Below are 6,932 nucleotides of genomic sequence, written 5' to 3'. Positions count from 1 at the left end.
TATTGGAAACTTTATTTATTTAAGCAAACGAATGCCTATGTACTTTTAAAAATAGAGGGAATAAAATAAAGTCCAATTATTTTTATCTTATTTCTTGTCCAAGTGATGAGTTAATTTTATTGTTCTAAAGTAAACAAAAACTTCAAATGTTCGTGCCGGAATGAACAAGAGACGTCCTCTTCAAGAGCACCATAAACATAAGCTTTTATAAATCACTCACAGTAAAGGGTAGATCTCGGAAGAGTTTATGCCCGGAATCAAAAGCTATTGGATGAAAAAAAATATACTTGAAGCTTTAATCAACTAAATATAAAAGGGATATTTTTGAACAACATGTAAATAAAAATTCTTTTATTTATTTATCAGGTGCCAAACTTTATGAAAGGTTTGGCATAATTACAAAATAAAAAATTCAAAAAAGAGAAAAGAGAAAAATTATACATCATTGCCGCCAGATCCCGAAGGAAGATAAGCATCTACGTTTCCCCCGGTAAAGGAAGGCAGATCCATACCGGTTTAGGGTTTTCATCTTCTTCAGTCTCCCCATCAGTTCCTGAATGCTCGGAACGAGTATTCGAGGATTCAGTTGTAGTGGGGCGAGCAGGAAGATTTTCACGAGCAGTTAACTCCAGTTCTCGGGCCTTGGCAATACAATCATCAATATCGGCAATGCCAACTTTGGCCTCCTCCAAGGTCTTCTTCTTCATAAGGTAAATGGCATAAGTCTTCTAAAAGACGAGGAATCTTCTTGGTCCTGGAGTCTTGCTAGAAGTTTATCGATTTCGGCCTGAAGCCCTTCTCTTTTGACTTTCATGGCGCTGAGGCGTGAATAAAGCTCAATATTTATAGTTGAGTGGAGCCGGTTTTCTCTTGAGCCTCTCTTCTATTTTGGCTCTCTTCTCCTCGGTAGTGTTGGCCTCCTCGATTTTGGAGCATGAGTTGGCCTTCAAATTATTGATTTGCTCCTCGAAGGCAGACTCACGCTCGACAATGGTGATCGTAGCATCGTAAAGTTCGACCCACTTATCCTTAGCTTCTTGAGACTTTTCATGTAATTGGGCAGATTTTTGGCAATGGTCCATGCTATCTTGCTCGCTCTACTGTAACCGAGCCTCAAGCTCATCCATCTCTGCAAATTTTGCCTCCAGCACCGGGAGGAGTGCAACAAGCTGGTTCCTTTTAGCATGGATCAAACTTTGCAGGCCTTGAGAAGTAGGAAGGTTGGCCTATAAAGAGAAGGTTGATGTTAGGATTACCGTTGCAACATGTAAGCAAAAACGAAGATAGGAGGAAACTAGTATGATACATGTGCCACATTGTGCATGCCATTCTTTATCAAACACTCCGCAGAAAGGGAGCCCATTTTCTTCCAATCCTTCACCGAAGCTAGCAGTTTTATGTAATTGGCAAGATCCACCAGCCTAGAGAGGACATAGTGTAGACATGTGATTTTTGACCCTCCCCGAGATTTCACTCATTTTAGTATAAAATATTTATTTTAGGCCTAATATCGCTATTTTAATTAGTTTTGACCCTTTCACTTTATTTTCTCACAAAAAAATAAAAATTACAAAAATAGTTTCATTAAGGTTTTGTAGTCATTTTAATCTTGAAAAAATACCAAAAATATAGGTTTGTTTTAAACGGTTAGTATTATTTTAATATTTATTTTCTTAAGTAAGATAAGGTAGTATTTTTAATAGTATCTTGTTTGCTATATTATTTTTACATACAAAAAGGAGAGGGAATAGAATTAAGTTTTTGGACTAATTTAGTCTTGCTTGTAGCCCAATTAAACCAATCTCTTAGCCCATTAACTCAAAAGCCCAAACCTAGACACCCTTTTAGCATAATATACAAGAAAAATAAAAAAAAACTAAACCTAGGGACCTAAGAAGCCATCAGCCGTTTCTTACAAGAAAAGACCCTTCATCTTCCTAAGGTGAACAACAAAAAACACTAGAAGACATTTCTCCATCCTTCTTCATGGAGGACACAACCTAAAACCCTAGAACACCAAGCAGCCACCCACCATCCTCCATAGCAGCCCCACCTTTCTAAATCCCGCCTGAGCTAGCTGTGGCCTCCTATATAGAACCAGTGAGAACGGACCCTCTAATCTCTCTCGATCTCTGAGAGCGACGAGTAGCAAACCATCCCCAATAGAAAACGACCTCCCTCCCTCGTTGCACTTTCGTTCTGTTCCATATCGCCGACGAGCTAGCCAAAATTCGACAGGCTTTCGTGGAGGCCGTTCCAAAACTCCAAGAAGAAGTAGCAGCCATCGTCCAAACCTCCAACCAGCGATAGCCGCTCCTTCACCATTCAGCTCCAACCACTAGGAACCCTAAGAGACTCACACAAAAATCAACCCAGAAGTCATCCACCAAACTTCCCCGTATCCGCCACCCCATTCCACCGAGACTCGCCGAAGAACATGCACACGCACAGCAAGGGACAAAAAGGACAGAAATTCTGAGGAAGGAAAACAAAACAAAAAAATAAAAATAAAATAAAAAGAGAGAAAACAGACAGAAATTAGGAGGAGAACGAGATTTTGGTTTCAAACTATGGATTTTGTTTGAGTCATTAGATTTTGCTCAAAATTTATGTTCTGCTTTTGTTTCGGGTTTCATTTGGAGTAGGACTTGAGATTTTTGCTCTTCGAGTAAAGTGACTTCGTTCCTCTAATGTTTTCTGGCATTTGGTTTCTCGTTTCCGGTAGCTTTCCAATTAGAAATTTGATGTCTAATATTACGACCTAAAAAACTCTAAAAGTCGTTTGGAATCATATGTGATCGTTAATCATATCGAGAATTTTCAATGTTGTTTGTTGGTGGATTTCCTTTCCGCCGTTGCCGCCCTCACACTCTCCTTTTTGGATTCGGGATTTTGGTTGAGGTTCGAGGTTTGATTTCATTTCACGTCGAGGTTGCTGCCTGAGGTCCGAGGTTCTCGGAGCAATTTCCTGTTTTTGTTTTCCATCTTTATTCGTGTTGCAATTTGCTCGATTTTGGCTTAAGGGTCTTGTACAACTTTCAAGTATCGAAGAAAATCTGATAACTCCTTTTGAGGTTTATCTCTCACTTTGTTCTCGCTTTAGATGTTGTGCGTGTGCTTCTGATTGATTCTTGATGACATGAATGTTATTTGTTTCTTCTCTGTTTGCGACCCGCTTTAGTTGGTTTGGTAGTTGAGCTTCATCTAAGTCTATTACCATTTTGTTTACTATCTTCCTTAATGATTGATCGTTTGAACTTAGTATCTAGTTAAGTAATTAGTTTTGGTTGTAATATTGCTTGACTGCCGTTTTGTGCCTCTTTATGTGTTGATATTTGACGTGAAGTTTACATACTAGTGGAGGAAGACAATAAAAAGAATTGCTTGTTGGTCCGTGGGATTTGGGCTTAAATGGAGTTAGGAAGAAAGTGAACACTGAATTAAGGTTACTATTTTGTTTTAGTTTTACTTTCCTTCTACTTCACCTTATTTTACTCGCTAGAAGCATGTTAGGCCGTCAACACTCGGGTAGGTGAACCTTTGCGTTTTTAATTTATCGTCGTGATTGTGTACACGTTCATGTGACATAATTATGATTCTAAAAATAAAACCGGAGTATGTATTCGCGCAACTTTGGCCAAACTTTCTTAATAATAATAAAGCGTTACTAATTGTGGACACATTCGCGTGACATGATTTTCGACGCGCTAAACAAATGGGTACACGTACGCGTGATCCATTTCAAGATAATTTCTTAATTAAAAAAGGCAAATGCACATAGGTTCTAAAATGAGTAATTAGACAATTTAATTAAGCCAAGTATGATCAAAGCGACCGTGCTAAAACCACGGAACTCGGAAATGCCTAACACTTTCTCCCAGGTTAACATAATTTATTACCTAGATTTCTGTGTTCGCAGACCGTAAATAAGAGTCAAACTTCCTCAATTCAGGATTTTAAACCGGTGACCTGGGACACCATAAATTATCCCAAGTGGCGACTCTGATTTTAATAAAATAATCCCGTTTTGATTGTCATTTAAATTTAAAAAAATCCCCTTATACCCCTTCCGGGGGTGGTAAAAAGGAGGTGTGACACATAGTACTCCTTCAAGATTGAAAGAGTGGAGATTCGCGTTTCTTGGAGATCTTGAGAAGGCATAGTGTAGTTTCTCCACAAGTTTCCGTGCAGGAGATCGAGGAGGAAAAGCATTCCTTTATCGATCGGCTAATGTTGGTGGAGGAGATACAGTTGGTGCTGGTGGCGAAGGAGAACCTGGTGTCGATGGGCATGAAGTTATTGGCATAGAAGGAGAAGAAATAGTTGTAGCATAAGGGATAGTGATTGTTGTTTGCTTAGTAGATGAAAGCAGAAAGATATCGGGGTTCGAGCTCCTTTGGCTGGAGACAACAATAGGGGCTAGGAAATGAGAATCAACATTCTTGACTGGGCCCATCTCACCCCAAAGTGCCTCAACTTCATTTGATGATGGGTTTTGGAGCTCCCCCAACTGAGCATCAAGTTGAGCTGATGAAAATCCTTTTCTCCTTTGAAGAGAAGTCTCTTCATCACTGGCTTCTCCTTCGTCATCGAGGACCACTGTAGGTGTCGTGGCCGGCTTGGTTTATGTTTTATTTGCCCTCTTCTCCTGATTCCCAGATGAGGAGGAATGTTTCCTCTCCGGTTTCTTGTTCTTGGGATGGGGACTCTAAGAGGAGGCACCCTCACTGGAGGCTTGGGCATATCCACGAGCTGTGTTCTAAGAAAGGGCATTTTTCAACACCCTTCTGGCTAGGGGTGTTCAAAACCGAACTGCAAAAGTGGCTTAATGGCTTATTGGTATCAGGTTATTACATTAACGGGTGGAGAATGGATTGAAATTTTATTATTAATGACTTATTGGTTTGGGGCGGATTAATCAATTTTCTTATCAGATAAACCGTTAACCCGTTAAGAATTTGTATATTTATATATCTCTATATTATACTATATATATTAAATATCCCTTCTATTTATCCACTATTAGAAATCCTAAAATTTTATTTCTAATTTTCCTCAAGTCACCTCCTCGTTTCCTTCATACGGCCATAGCCTGAGCTTGCTCCTACTGATATTGGATGTTGTTGTGTTTATCTCTTTGATAGAATTTTAAGAATGGTTTTTGTTGTATGTACTGTGTGTATGATTGGTGAAGAAACTATTTGCTTATATAAAGGTGAGAGCCAAGCCAAGTTTGGACTCATTTTGACGGATGTAGTTGCCACGTTAGGAAGTGCTATGTTAGCTAAAGAATGTGTAGACTGTAGAGCCATAAGCTTGGCTGCATTTTAGCTACTTTTGAGGATCTTACTACCTTGTTCCTTTGTGTGTGAAGGTTCAAGTATGTTTATCCATTATTGGTTGTCTTGTGATACTATCAGTATATTGAAAAAGTTTAATATATCCTGTTGTACAGTTGTGGTGTCACCCTATCTTTGTATCAGTGTGTTGCCAAAATAGGCCTCTATAATAGAGATTGAAATAGGTCGATAAATCGCCCGTTAACCGCCCTATAATAGCTAAACCGATATCAATCCGTCTGATATCTTATCGAGTGTCTAGCGGATCAATATATTTAAAAGCCGATAACGGATAAGCCGAACCGTTAAGGGCAAATAACCGCCCGATAAGCAGCCCTACTCCTGGCTTCCTCGGGGTTATATAAGGTGCCGACTTCGGGGCAGATGACAAAGCCCCTCGAAAGCCCTATATTAGGAAAAAATAGAGTTAGCAATTTATTCATGAGATTTCTCGTGTTTGAACAAGGATAAAAGAAAGAAGGACTTGGTTTACCATGGTGCTTGGACTTCCACCCTTATTTGGGGGCCATTTCCTTCCACTGTCGGGATTCTGGAGTTGTAATTTCTAGAATTTCTAAGCCCATTGGTCCAAGCCTTGAATCGTGGAGGTTCTCATCGGGTAGCTAAAATGAAGGAAACGGAAAATCAACAAAAGCGGGAAATGATCTTTTCAAAGAGAAAGGAAGCAGTGAACCAAAAACTTACGAAAAAAGGTTCCACGACTCGGGAAAGGCTGGAGTTGTGGTCGGAATGATGTCCCTAGCAGCAATAACGACGAACTTTTCCATCTATCCACGATTGTTGTCATTGTCTTCACTGGTGAGGAGAGCGTAGTGACCACGCTTGATAAAGTTTATTACTCCCCACAAAAAATCTTGAGAGAGTAATGGTTCATTATATGTGCAAGAGTTAGGGTTTCCACGGTCTCAGTGCATAATTGACAAAGGCAGGCCACCGTCCACCATATAGATGGGCCTACTTGTGCTAAGCAGACCTGATATTAGTGGCAAAACTCCAAAATTACTGGGTCGAGCCCTTCACTCTACCCCAAAGAGAATGGACCCAACGTGAACCCCTCCTTAGAGTAGGTAACTCGCTCTACCATATCTAGGGCGAGGATTTTAATATTGGGGCAGTTGAAATCCTCCTTAATAGTTGAGATATTAGAATGGCAAATGGATGAGGGATACCTATGAAATGGCCAAAATCGATGGTCTTGAGAAGTTGCAGAATGAGCTTTTTCTTAAAGGTCGTTTGCAGTGTTGAGCTGAAAAGGTATGATGGTGCTAACAGTTGGAGGTTCAGACTCAACATCAACCTCCTTGTTTTTGTTTTTCTTTGGGCCTCCATCGAAGGAAAGATTGGTATTACCGAAGGAAGCAGTGTATGAAGACATGGTGGTAAGAGGTTTGTAAAAGAAAAGTTCTTGCTGAGGAAGTTGAAGGTTGTAAAAGGTTTCTAAACAAATGCAGAGAAGAAGAAAGACTTATAAAAGTTGTGCAAGTGGAGAAGTAAAAATGTTGAGTACTGGAGAAGTTATAGACGGTAAAAATCATGGTCATGATTACCTCAAAAATCGGCAAAATATTCAGG

This window comes from Nicotiana sylvestris, chromosome 11, assembly GCF_000393655.2.
Source record: "Nicotiana sylvestris chromosome 11, ASM39365v2, whole genome shotgun sequence".
NCBI lineage: Eukaryota > Viridiplantae > Streptophyta > Magnoliopsida > Solanales > Solanaceae > Nicotiana > Nicotiana sylvestris.
Note: the sequence above shows the minus strand (reverse complement) of the source record.